This window comes from Populus nigra, chromosome 13, assembly GCF_951802175.1.
Source record: "Populus nigra chromosome 13, ddPopNigr1.1, whole genome shotgun sequence".
In the NCBI taxonomy this organism is placed as follows: Eukaryota; Viridiplantae; Streptophyta; class Magnoliopsida; order Malpighiales; family Salicaceae; genus Populus; species Populus nigra.
The window spans coordinates 5,994,555-6,008,885 of NC_084864.1; the positions used below are offsets into that span (position 1 = coordinate 5,994,555).

General features: G+C 43.1%; 2 non-coding genes across 2 annotated transcripts; both read left to right on the forward strand.

Moving 5' to 3' along the window:
* Window positions 1-13,617: 13,617 nt before the first annotated feature.
* Window positions 13,618-13,736, forward strand: LOC133672171 (5S ribosomal RNA). Its single transcript, XR_009834769.1, has one exon. It is a non-coding gene; the product is annotated as a 5S ribosomal RNA (ribosomal RNA).
* Window positions 13,737-14,210: 474 nt separating this feature from the next.
* LOC133672046 (5S ribosomal RNA) lies at window positions 14,211-14,329 on the forward strand. Its single transcript, XR_009834647.1, has one exon. It is a non-coding gene; the product is annotated as a 5S ribosomal RNA (ribosomal RNA).
* Window positions 14,330-14,331: the final 2 nt, after the last annotated feature.

Below are 14,331 nucleotides of genomic sequence, written 5' to 3' on the forward strand. Positions count from 1 at the left end.
AGCGAATCACAATTTCCCTATAGACCACTCAAGTTCGGCAGCGAATCACAAATTCGCTACAGAACACACATTTTAGCGGCGAATGCTAATTCGCTGCACACAACTCAGTTTCGGCAACGAATCACAAATTCGCTGCAGAACACACATTTCAGCAGCGAATGCTAATTCACTGTAGACAACTCAGTTTCGATAGTGAATCATGATTTTGCTGCAAACAACTCAACTTCGGCAGCGAATCACAAATTTGCTGCAGAACACACTTTTCGGCAGCGAATGCTAATTCGCTACAAACATCTCAGTTTCGGCAGTGAATCACAAGTTCAATGTAGATGACTCAAGTTCAGCAACGAATCACAATTTCGCTATAGAACACACATTTCAGCAGTGAATGCTAATTCGCTGCAGACAACTCAGTTTCAGTAGTGAATCACAAAATTAGTTCCTTGAGGAGGTTATGAGGAGTAGGGAATCAGTTTGCTGAGGAGTATATGCATCACCAAATAAGTTCACTGAGGAGTCTGCGCTTCACTGATCAGTTCCCTCACAAGTTTGTGCTTTAGCACATCTGTTCCCTGACGAGGTTCTGAGGTCTAGGGATTTAGTTCACTAACAAGTCTGTGCTTCAGCACATAAGTTTGATGATGAGTTTCTGCTTCGCCGATCAGTTCTCTAACGTGTTTGTGCTTTAGCGGATCAATTCGGTGACGAGTAGGTGCTTTAGCGTATCAGTTCGGTGACGAGGTTATGTGGTGTAGCGAAGCAGTTTGGCGACGAGTCAATGCTTCAGTGAATCAATTTGTTGATGAGGTTGTGTCGTGAATCACATCAGTTCGCTCACGAGTTTATACTTCAGCGAATCAGTTACCTGACAAGGTTGTGAGGTATAGGGAATCAGTTCCCTGACGTGTGTATGCTTCAGTGAATCAGTTCGCTCACAAGTCTGTGCTCTAGCGTATCAGTTCCTTCATGATTTTATGTGGTCTAGGGAATCAGTTCACTAACGAGTCTGTACTTCAGCAAATCAGTTCGCTGACGAGTCTGTGGTTTAGCGCGTCAATTCCCTCACAAGGTTATGTGGTGCATCGAATCTATTCACTAGGAGTCTGTGCTTCAGCGAAGGAGTTCCCTAAGGAGGTTATGAGGAGTAGGGAATCAGTTCGCTAACGAGTATGTGCATCACCGAATCAGTTCGCTGAGGAGATTGCGCTTTGCTGATCAGTTCCCTCACGAGTCTGTGCTTCAGCGCCTCAGTTCGATGACATGTCTGTGCTTCAGCGACTTAGTTCCCAGAAAAGGTTATGAGTAGGGAATCAGTTCGTTGATGAGTATGTGTAGCACTAATTCAGTTTGCCGAGGAGTCTGCGCTTCGCCGATCAATTCCTTCACGAGTCTATGCTTTCAGCGCATCAATTCGTAACGAGTCTGTGCTTCAGGGAACCAGTTCGGTGACGAGATTGTGTGGTGTAATGAAGCAGTTCGTCGACGAGTCTAAGCTTCCATGTATCAGTTCCCTGACGAGGTTGCGAGGTCTAGGGAATTAGTTTGCTAACGAGTCTGTGCTTCGCTGATTAATTCCCTGACGAGTCTATGCTTCAGCCAATCAGTTTGATGATGAGTTTGTGCTTCTGCGAATCAGTTCCCTGATGAGGTTGTGTGGTGTATCGAAGTAATTCGTTGACGAGTCTGTGCTTCATCAAATTAGTTACCTGATGAGGTTATGAGGTCTAGGGCATTAGTTCGCTCACAAGTCTATGTTTCAGCAAATCAGTTCGCTAATGAGATTGTGTGGTGCATCGAATTAGTTCACTGACCAGTCTGTGCTTCTGCATATCAGTTTCGTGATGAGGTTGTGAGGTATAGGTAATCAGTTTGTTGACCAGTCTGTCCTTCAGCGAATCAGTTCATTGACAAGGTTTTGAGGAGTAAGGAATCAGTTCGCTAACAAGTATGAGCATCACGGAATCAGTTCGCTAAGGAGTCTGTGCTTTGCCGATCAATTCCCTTACGAGTCTGTGCTTGAGTGCATCAATTCAATGAAGAGTCTGTGTTTTACCGAATCAGTTCGGTGATGAGGTTATGTGGTGCAGTGTAGCAGTTCGCCGATAAGTCTAAGCTTCCGCGTATCAGTTCCCTAACGAGGTTGTGAGGTTTAGGGAATCAGTTTGCTAACGAGTATGTGCTTCAACAAATAAGTTTGATTACAAGTTTGTGCTTCGCCGATCAGTTCCATGATAAGTCTGTGCTTCAGCATATTAGTACAGTGACGAGGTTGTGTTGTGTAGCGAAGCTATTCAATGACGAGTCTGTGCTTTTTCGAATCAGTTCCCTGACGAGTGTGTGCTTCAGCGAATCAGGCTGTTAACGAGGTTATGTCATGCATCGCATCAATTTGCTGATGAGTCTATACTTCGGCAAATCAATTCCCTAACGAGGTTGCTAGGTCTATGGAATCATTTTGCTGACGAGTCTATGCTTCAACGTATCAGTTCCTTAATGAGTTTGTGTGGTCTATGGAATTAGTTCACTGACGAGTCTGTGGTTCAATACATCAGTTCCCTGTCGAGGTTATGTGGTGCATCGAAGCAGTTCTCTAAGAGTCTGTGCTTCAACGAATTAGTTCTGTGAGGAGGTTATAAGGAGTAAGGAATCAGTTCACTGACGAGTATGGGTATAACCGAATCAGTTTGCTGAGGAGTCTACGCTTTGCTGATCAATTCCTTCACGAGGTTGTGCTTCAACGCATCAGTTCAACAACGAGTCCATGCTTTAGTGCATTAGTTCGGTGATGAGGTTGTGTGGTACACCGAATCAGTTCGCCCTCAAGTCTGTGCTTTTGTGAATTAGTTCCCTGATGAGGTTGTGTGGTGTAGGGAATCAGTTTGCTGACGAGTATATGTATCACTAAATCAGTTTACTAAGGAGTTTGTGCTTTGTTGATAAGTATGTGCATCCCTGAATCAGTTCCATGAGGAATCTGTGCTTTGTTGATCGGTTCACTGACAAGTTAGTGCTTCAACGAATCAGTTTCCTAAGGAGTCTGTGGTTCAGTGAATCAGTTCACTAACGAGATGGTGCTTTGCCGATCCGTTAAATGACGAGTTTGTGCTTCGCCGATCAGTTCCCTAACGAGTCTATGCTTCAGTGAATCAGTTCGATGACGAGTCTATGCTTCAGCGAATCAGTTCACTAATGAAGTTGTGTGGTGCATCGAATTAGTTCGCTAATGAGTTTGTGCTTTAGCGAATGAGTTCCCTAACGAGGTTATGAGCTTTAAGGAATTAGTTCGCTAACGAGTCTATGCTTCAGCCAATTAGTTCGCTCATGATTAGTACTTAAAAGTGCATTTGTATCAAGGTTTTATATGATCATTTTGCACTTGAAGTATCAATAACTCCTTAACTAAAGCATGTTTTATAATAACATATCTAATAATATAAGATACCTTTAATTTATGGTAAATGTTCATCTTAAATGCAGGCCTATCACATAAATGAAAGAATTGATTGATGAGTTAAAGTACTGAAATTGAAAGGACAAAGAGATAGCCAAACTTAGAAAAGAGATGTTGGTGTAGTCCGAAGTGGAACATTGTTTGGTAATCGGATCATATCTGGAGCTATAGATCTCGGATTTAGGTCTACTTTATATGGATGGAAAGGTAAGACATAGGCCTACAACTTTCATGGGAGTCCAAGATTTAACAAGGCCCTTTTCAAGTCCAAATTGTAGCAACAACGAAGAAGTCCGAATCTATCTTGTAGCCCAGACACTGTTCAGTGTTCAGCCGAATCTATCTTGTAGCCCAGACACTGTTCAGTGTTCAGCCTATATCTCGAGTTCTAGAAGTCCAAATGATCTTAATGTTTTACCCTGGAAAGCTGAGACAATTTCCTAGAACTTTCATGATTTAAGTCTGTTCAAATTATGACGTTATCAATGACATTTTTGGTAGACAAGAAGATAAGAATTGTCACCAAGTCAAGATGTGGCCACCCACTCATCAATTAGTCAACAAATCAATAGTTTCGAATTTTGGCCTATAAATGGAGGCATTTGCCATGTATTTAGGCATTTGGGTGTTCAGATCAAGATCATGCTATTGCTCTCTCTCTTTTGTAACACTTAAGTTTTATTTATATCTCTTGTTTATGCTTTTCATTTCATTTTCTTTACTTAGTTAACTCTCTCTCTTTTGTAACACTTAAGTTTTATTTATATCTCTTGTTTATGCCTTTCATTTCATTTTCTTTACTTAGTTAACTTCTTTCTCATTTATGTTCTTATCTTGTTTATTTATGTTTCTTTCTTTCATTATGTTTAGCTAAGTTAATTATGTTAAGATGAAAAGGGTACACTAATGGTGTAAGAATAAGTATAATATAAACTTAACATGGACCTTAATGTTGGATACTAACATGCTTTATATTTGTTATCTTGTTCACTTTTAATACTTTGCTTGTCAAATGGTTAATCTAGATTAATGTTGTATAACACTTGGTACAACAAATACTTGGCACTTTCATAGCCCATACTATATAGTATAACCGACACCTGAGCTATGAAAGGAACTTGATTTGTTGTTAACATAAGTTATAATCATGAATGTCTGACAACATTTACAAGTATTAACATTATTCGAATAAGATAACTAATGTAATCATGTTAACAATTTATAATCTGATTGGAACCTCCTTTTTGTATGGTTTCCAATTGAATAATAAGAGTTTATACTATACTTATTTGAAATACCATTAGTGGATCCTCTAACCTTGACATTTGTTGTTATCAGTGTTTAATCCTTACATTAATCTTCCATCTCAAAGTTCTCATCAACTTCTTCTTCTTCATCATCTTTATTATTATCATTATTAATAGTATTATTGGTATTATTATTATTATTATTATTATTACTACTATTACTATTACTAGTACTATTACTATTATTACTACTACTACTACTAGTATTGTTGTTGTTGTTGTTGTTGTTGTTGTATTATTGTTGTTTATAATTTATACAATTAACCTTCTTGTGGTTCGACCCCGATCTTGCCGGGTTATTTATTACTTCGACACTCCTGCACTTGGGAGAAGACATCAATCTTTTGGTCGTGTCAGCTCACACATCTGTGCTTCAGCGAATCAGTTCCTTGATGAGGTTGTGTGGTGTAGGGAATCAGTTCGCTGATAAAGATATACATCACCGAATCAATTTGTTGAGTCTGCGCTTCGCTGATTAGTTCCCTGACAAGTCTTTGCTTCAGCGCCTCAGTTCACTGACGAGTCTGTGCTTCAGCGAATCAGTTCGGTGACGAGGTTGTGTGGTTTAGTGAATCAGTTCCTTGACGGGTCTGTGCTTCAGCGAATCAATACCCTGATGAGTTTGTGTGGTGTAGTGAAGTAGTTTAGTGACATGTCTGTGCTTCTTTGAATCACTTCCCTTACAAGTCTATGCTTCAGCAAAATAAGTTCGCTAACGAGGTTGTGTCATGCATCATATCAATTCGCTGACGGGTCTGTACTTCAGCGAATCAGTTCCCTCATGAGATTATGAGGTCTAGGGAATCAGTTCGCAGATGAGGTTATGCGGTTCATCGAATAAGTTCGTTGAGAGTTTGTGCTTCAGCGAATGAGTTCCTTGATGAGGTTATGAGGAGTAGGGAATTAGTTCGCTGACGAGTATGAGCATCATCGAATCGGTTCGTTGAGGAGTATGCGCTTCTCTAATCAATTCCCTCATGAGTTTGTGCTTTAGCGCATCAATTGGATGACGAGTTTGTGCTTCAGTGAATCAGTTCGGTAACGAGGTTGTGTGGTGCAACAAAGAAGTTTGCTGATGATTCTGAGCTTCCACATATTAATTCCCTAACGAGGTTGTGAGGTTTAGGGAATCAGTTCACTGACAAGTCTGTGGTTCGCCGATCAGTTCCTTGATGACTCTGTGCTTCAGAGCATCAATTCCCTGATGAGTCTGTGCTTTAACAAATCAGTTCGCTAATGAGGTTGTGTAGTACATCGAATCAGTTCACTGATGAGTATGTGCTTCAGCGAATGAGTTCCCTCACAAGGTTATGAGGTCTAGGGAATCAGTTAGCTCACAAGTCTGTGCTTCAATGAATCAGTTCAATGACGAGTCTGTGCTTCAGCGAAGCAGTTCCCTAACAAGATTGTGTGGTGCATCGAATCCGTTCTCTGACGAGTCTATGCTTTAGTGAATGAGTTCCATGACGAGGTTCTGAGGTCTAAGGAATTGGTTTGCTGACGAGTCCGTGCTTCTGCGAATCAGTTCGCTCACAAGTCTGTGCTATAGCGAATCAGTTTCCTGAGGTGGTCATGTGGACTAGGGAATCAGTTCGTTGACCAGTATAGGCACCACCAAATCAGTTTGCTAAGGAGTCTGCATTCTCCAATTAGTTCCCTTACGAGTCTATGCTTTAATGCATCAGTTCGATGATGAGCATGTGCTTCAACAAATCAGTTTGGTGATGAGGTTGTGTGGTGTAACGAAGCAGCTTGCCGACGAGTCTGAGCTTCCACGTATGAGTTCCTTGATGAAGTTGTGAGGTCTAGGGAATCAGGTCGCTGACGAGTCTGTGCTTCGCCGATCAGTTCCCTAACGAGTCTGTGCTTCAGCGCATCAGTTCTTTGACAAGGTTATGTAGTACATCGAATCAGTTTGCTAAGAGTCTGTGCTTCACCGATCTGTTCGCTGACGAGTCTGTGCTTCGCCGCTCAGTTCCTTAACGAGTCTGTGCTTCAGCGAATCAGTTCGATGATGAGTCTGTGCTTCAGCAAATCAGTTCCCTAATGAGGTTGTGTGGTGTATCGAAGTAGTTTGTTGATGAGTCTATGCTTCAGGGAATGAGTTCCCTGACAAGGTTATGAGGTCTAGGGAATCAGTTCGCTCACAAGTCTGTGCTTCAGCGAATCAGTTCAATGACGAGTTTATGCTTTAGTGAATTAGTTCACTGATGAGGTTGTGTGGTGCATTGAATCAGCTCGCTGACCACTCTGTGCTTCAGCGTATCAGTTCCTTGATGAGGTTGTGAGGTCTAGGGAATCAGTTAGCTAATGAGTCCGAGCTTCAGTGAATAAGTTTGTTGATGAGTCTATGCTTCAGCGAAGCAGTTGCCTGAAGAGGTTGTGTGGTGCATCGAGTTCATTCTCTGACCAGTCTGTGCTTCGGGGTTTCAGTTCTTTAATGAGGTTATGAGGTCTAGGGAAGTAGTTCGCTGATGAGTCTGAGCTTCAGCGAATAAGTTTGCTGATGAGTTTGTGCTTCAACGAAGCAATTCCTGAAGAGGTTGTGTGGTGCATCGAATCTGTTCTCTGACGAGTCTGTGCTTCAGCGAATGAGTTCCATGACAAGGTTCTGAGGTCTAAAGAATCAATTTGCTATCGATTCTATGCTTCCGCGAATTAGTTCACTCACAAGTTTGTGCCATAGCAAATCTGTTCCCTGAAGCGATCATGTAGAGTAGGGAATCAGTTTGCTGAGGAGTTTGCACTTTGCCAATCAGTTCCCTCATGAGTCTGTGCTTTAGCGCATCAGTTGGATGACGAGTTTGTGCTTCAGCGAATCAGTTCGGTGATGAGGTTGTGTGGTGCAATGAAGAAGTTCACCAATGAGTCTGAGCTTCCATGTATCAGTTCCCTGACGAGCTTGTGAGGTTGAGGGAATCAGTTCGCTGACGAGTTTGTGGTTCGCCGATTAGTTCCCTGATGAGTCTATGCTTTAGCGCATGAGTTCTCTGACGAGTCTGTGCTTGAGCGCATCAGTTCACTGAGTACAGTGAATCAGTTTGATAAGAGTCTGTGCTTCGCCGATCTGTTCGCTGATGAGTCTGTGCTTCGTCAATCAGTTCCTTAACGAGTCTGTGCTTCAGCGAATCAGTTTGATGATGAGTCTGTGCTTCAGAGAATAAGTTCCCTGATGAGGTTGTGTGGTGTATCGAAGTAGTTCGCTGATGAGTCTGTGCTTCAGGGAATGAGTTCCCTGACGAGGTTAAGATGTCCAGGGAATCAGTTCGCTCACAAGTCTGTGCTTCAGTGAATCAGTTCAATGACGAGGTTATGCTTCAGCAAATCAGTTCACTGACGAGGTTATGAGGTGCATCAAATCAGGTCGTTTACCAGTCTGTGCTTCAGCGTATCAGTTCCTTGATGAGGTTATGAGGTTTAGGGAATCAGTTCGCTGATGAGTCTGAGCTTCAGCGAATAAGTTCGCTGATGAGTCTATGCTTCAGCGAAGCAGTTCCCTGATGAGGTTGTGTGGTCCATCGAATTCCTTCTCTAACCAGTCTGTGCTTCAGGGTATTAGTTCCTTGATGAGGTTTGAGGTCTATGGAAGTAGTTCGCTGATGAGTCTGAGCTTCAGCGAATAAGTTCACTAACGAGTCTGTGCTTCAGCAAAGCAGTTCCTTGACGAGGTTGTGTGGTTCATCGAATCCATTCTCTGACGAGTCTGTGCTTCAGCGAATGAGTTCCATGACGAGGTTCTGAGGTCTAAGGAATCGGTTTGCTGACGAGTCTGTGCTTCTGCGAATCAGTTCGCTCACAAGTCTGTGCTATAGCGAATCAGTTCCCTGAGGCGGTTGTGTGGAGTAGGGAATCAGTTCGCTGACTAGTATAAGCACCACCAAATCAGTTTGCTGAGGAGTCTGCGCTTCGCCAATCAGTTCCCTTATGAATCTATGTTTTAATGCATCAGTTCGATGACGAGTCTGTGCTTTAGCGAATCAAGTCGGTGACAAGGTTGCGTGGTGTAACGAAGCAGTTCGCCGACAAGTCTGAGCTTCCACATATAAGTTCCTTGATGAAGTTGTGAGGTCTACAGCATCAGGTCGCTGACGAGTCTGTGCTTCAGGGAATCACTTCCCTGACGAGTCTGTGCTTCAGCGATTCAGTTTGTGGACGAGGTTGTGTAGTACATCAAATTAGTTCACTGAGAGTCTGTGCTTTGCCTATCCGTTTGCTGACAAGCCTGTGCTTCGCCGGTCAGTTCCCTAACAAATCTGTGCGTCAGCGAATCAGTTCGATAATGAGTTTGTGCCCCAACGAATCAGTTCCCTGAAGAGGTTGTATGGTGTATCAAAGCAGTTCGCTAACGAGTCTGTGCTTCAGCAAATGAGTTCCTTGACGAGGTTATGAGGTCTAGGGAATCAGTCCGGTAATGAGGTTATGTGGTGCAACAAAGCAATTCGTCGACGAGTCTGAGCTTCCACGTATCAGTTCCCTGACGAGGTTGTGAGGTTGAGGGAACCAGTTCACTAACGAGTCTGTGGTTCGCCGATCAGTTCCTTGACGAGTCTCTGCTTTAGCGCATGAGTTCTCTGATGAGTCTGTGCTTCAATGCTTCAGTTCCCTGACAAGTTTGTGCTTCAGCGAATCAGTTTGCTGACGAGGTTGTGTAGTACATCGAATCAGTTTGCTGAGAGTCTGTGCTTCACCGATTTGTTCGCTAACAAGTCTGTGCTTCGTCGATCAATTCCCTAACGAGTCTGTGCTTCAGCGAATCAGTTCGATGATTAGTCTGTGCTTCAGCAAATCAGTTCCCTAATGAGGTTGTGTGGTGTATTGAAGTAGTTCGCTGATGAGTCTGTTCTTCAGCGAATCAGTTCCCTGATGAGGTTGTCTGGTGCATCGAATCCGTCCGCTAACGAGTCTGTGCTTCAGTGAATGAGTTCCATGATGAGGTTCTAAAGTCTAGGGAATCAGTTCGCTGACGAGTATGTGCAACACATATCAGTTCCCTCACGAGTCTGTGCTTCAACACATCAGGTCGACAACAAATCTGTGATTTAGCACATCAGTTCGATGATGAGGTTGTGTGGTATATCGAATTAGTTCGCCCACAAGTCTGTGCTTTGGCAAATTAGCTCCCTAACGAGGTTGTTGATTCGTACTTAAAAGTGCATTTTTATCAAGGTTTTATATCATCATTTTGCACTTGAAGTATCAATTACTCCTTAACTAAAGCATGTTTTATAATAACATATCTAATAATATAAGATACCTTTAATTCATGGTAAATGTTCATCTTAAATGCAGGCCTATCACATAAATGAAAGAATTGATTGATGAGTTAAAGTACTGAAATTGAAAGGAAAAAGAGATGGCCAAACTTAGAAAAGAGATGTTGGTGCAGTCCAAACTGGAACACTGTTTGGTAATCGGGTCATATCTGGAGCTGTAGATCTCGGATTTAGGTCTACTTTACATAGATGGAAAGGTAAGACATAGGCCTACAACGTTCATGAGGAGTCCAAGATTTAACAAGGCCGTTTTCAAGTCCAAATTATAGCAACAACAAAGAAGTCTGAATTCGGAACAAGAAGATAAGAATTGTCACCAAGTCAAGATGTGGCCACCCACTCATCAATTAGTCAACAAATCAATAGTTTCGAATTTTGGCCTATAAAAGGAGGCATTTGCCATGCATTTAGGCATTTGGGTGTTCATATCAAGATCATGCTCTTGCTCTCTCTCTTTTGTAATACTTAAGTTTTGTTTATATTAATCACTTGTTTATGCCTTTCATTTTCTTTTCTTTACTTAGTTAACTTCTTTCTCATTTATGTTCTTATCTTGTTTATTTATGTTTCTTTCTTTCATTAGCTGTAGCTAAGTTAATTATGTCAAGGTGAAAAGGGTACACTAATGGTGTAAGAATAAGTATAATATAAACTTAACATGGACCTTAATGTTGGATACTAACATGCTTTGTATTTGTTATCTTGTTCACTTTTAATACTTTGCTTGTTAAATGGTTAATCTAGATTTATGTTGTATAACACTTGGTACAACAAATACTTGGCACTTTCATAGCCCATACTGTATGGTATAACCGACACCTGAGCTATGAAAGGAACTTGATTTGTTGCTAACATAAGCTATAATCATGAATGTCTGACAACATTTACAAGTATTAGCATTATTCCAATAAGATAACTAATGTAATCATGTTAACAATTTATAATGATTGGAACCTCTTTTGTGTGTGGTTTCCAATTGAATAATAAGAGTTTATACTATACTTGTTTGAAATACCATTAGTGGATCCTCTAACCTTGACATTTGTTGTTATCATTATTTAATCCTTACGTTAATCTTCCATCTCAAAGTTCTCATCAACTTCATCTTTATTATTATCATTATTAATAGTATTATTGGTATTATTATTACTACTACTACTACTATTACTATTACTATTACTATTATTAGTATTACCACTACTACTTGTATTATTGTTGTTGTTGTTGTTGTTGTTGTTGTTACTATTGTTGTTGTATTATTATTGCTTATAATTTATACAATTAACCTCCCTGTAGTTCGACCTCGGTCTTGCTGGGTTATTTATTACTTCGACACTCTGCACTTGGGAGAAGACATCAATCTTTTGGTCGTGTCAGTTGTGTTGCGCAGGGAATCAATTTGCTGACGACTATGTGCTTCACCGAATCAGCTTACTGAGGAGTCTGTGCTTCGCCGATCAGTGCCCTGACAAGTCTGTGCTTAAGTGCATCAGTTCGATGACGAGTCTGTGCTTCAATGAATCAGTTTGTTGATGAGGTTGTGTGGTGCATCAAACCAGTTCGCTAACGAGTCTGTGCTTCAGCGAATCAGATTGCTGACGAGGTTGTGTGGTCTAAGGAATCAGTTCCCTAACAGGTCTGTGCTTCAGCAAATTAGTTCCTTGATGAGGTTATGAGGTCTAGGGAATCAAGTCGCTGACGAGTCCGAGCTTGAGCAAATCAGTTTGCTGACGAGAGTGTGCTTCAGCGATTCAGTTCGCTGATGAGGTTTTGTGATGCATCGAATCAGTTCGATGACCAGTCTGTTATTCAACGTATCAGTTCGCTGACGAGGTTGTGTGGTGTCGACAATCAGTTCGCTAATGAGTATGTGCATCCCTCAATCAGTTCGTTGAGGAGTCTGTGCATTGCCGATTAGTTCGTTGACGAGTCGATGTATCAGTGAATCAGTTCCTTAACGAGGTTATGAGGTCTAGGGAATCAGTTCATTGATGAGTCCATGCTTCAATGAATCAGTTCACTCATAAGTCTATGCTTCAGCATATCAATGCCTTGATGAGTTTGTGTGGTCTAGGGATTCAGTTCATTGATGAGTCTGTGCTTCAACAAATTAGTTCGCTAACGAGGTTGTGTAGTACATAGAATCAGTTCGCTAAGAGATTGTGCTTCGCCAATCCGATCGCTAACGAGTCTCTTCTTCGCCGATCAGTTCTCTGATGAGTCTATGCTTCAGCGAATCAGTTCGGTGATGTGGTTGTGTGGTGCATCGAATCAGTTGGCTAACGAGTCTATGCTTCAGCGAATGAGTTCCCTGACGAGGTTATGTGGTGTAACGAATCAGTTCGTTGAGAGTCTGTGCTTCAGCGAATTAGTTCCTTGACAAGGTTATGAGGAGTAATGAAGTAGTTCACCGATGGGTCTATACTTCAGCGAATCAGTTCCCTAACGAGGTCGTGAGGTCTAGGGAATCTGTTCTCTGACAAATCTGTGCTTCAGCGGATTAGTTCACTGATGAGTAGGTGCTACATCGAATCAGTTCGCTGACGAGTCTGTGCTTTAGCGTATTAGTTCCCTGACGAGGTTATGAGGAGTAGGGAAGCAGTTTGCTGACGAGTATGAGCATCAATGAATCAGATCGTTGAGGAATCTGCGCTTCGCCGATCAGTTTATTGACGAGTCTGTGCTTCAGTAAATAAGTTTGATGATAAGTTTGTGCTTCGCCGATTAGTTTCCTGACGAGTTTGTGCTTCAGTAGATTAGTTCGTTGACGAGTAGGTACTTCAGCGTATCAGTACGGTGACGAGGTTGTGTGGTGTAGCGAATCAGTTTGGTGACGAGTCTGTGCTTCTTCGAATTAGTTCCTTCATGAATATGTGTTTCAGCTAATCAGTTCGTTGATGAGGTTGTGTGGTGCATCGCATCAGTTCGCTGATGGGTCTGTACTTCAATGAATCAATTCCCTGACGAGGTTTTTAGGTCTAAGGAATCAGTTCCTTGACGAGTCTGTGCTTCAGCGGATTAGTTCGCTGAAGAGTATGTGCTCCAACATATCAGTACAGTGATGAGGTTGTATGGTGTAGCGAAGAAGTTCGGTGACGAGTCTGTGCTTCTTCGAATCAGTTCTCTCACGAGTGTTTGCTTTAGCGAATCAGTTTGTTGACGAGGTTATGTGGTGCGTCGAATCAATTCACCAAGAGTCAATGCTTCAACGAAGTAGTTCCCTGACAAGGTTATAAGGTCTAGGGAAGCAGTTTGCTGACGAGTCTGTGCTTCAGCGAATCAGTTCGCTCAAAAGTCTGTGCTTCGAATCTTCCGACGGTCTGCGTAGCGATTCCATTGCTACTATAAGGGAATTGGACTCCGGAAGCTCCTGTAAAAATCTGGGCGCGATCCGACGGTCCGATCCCGGGTTATGGTTCTTTTGAGCCGGTGTTCCTCCGCGGCTAAGACCGGCCCGCTTCGGGGTCCCGGTCAGGCTTCCCAAAATCAGGGATTGTCGGACCGCCTCGACGCCTGCCATCGCTCTGCCCTCCTCCTCGCGCGGCTCGTTCGAATCGCTTATAGGAAGTGCGCGTTCAGGCCTCACGGGTGCGTTCATACCAGCACTAATGCACCGGATCCCATCAGAACTCCGCGGTTAAACGTTCTTGGGCGAGAGTAGTACTAGGCTGGGTGACGTCCTGGGAAGTCCTCGTGTTGCACCCCATCTTTTTGCTAGTTCGCCGACCCTTCTTTTTTTGGTCTCCGGCTCCCCTTCCCGTTATTTCCTCACCTTTCCTTTCCCGCACGTCGTCCCTTGCCCCCCGGGAGGAGGGGCGCGGTGAGTCGCCGGAGATGAGAAAGAGACAGGGTAGAAGAGTGAAAGGCCCGTGGCTCCGGGGCGATGACGTCATGATTTAAAGATCCGGCTGTATGCGTAGCGATTCCATCGCTACTATAAGGGAATCGGACTTCGGAAGCTCCTGTAAAAATCTGGGCGCGATCCGACGGTTGGATCGCGAGTTATGGCTCTTTTGAGCCGGTGTTCCTGCGCGGTTCGGACCGGCCTGCTTCGGGGTCCCGGTCATGCTTCCCAAAACCGGCGATTGTCGGACCGCCTCGACGCGTCCCATCGCTCTGCCATCCTCCTCGCGCGGCTCCTTCGAAGCGGTTATAGGAAGTGCCCGTTCATGGACTCACGGGTACGATCATACCAGCACTAATGCACCGGATCCCATCAGAACTCCGCAGTTAAACGTGCTTGGGCGAGAGTAGTACTAGGCTGGGTGACCTCCTGGGAAGTCCTCGTGTTGCACCCCAT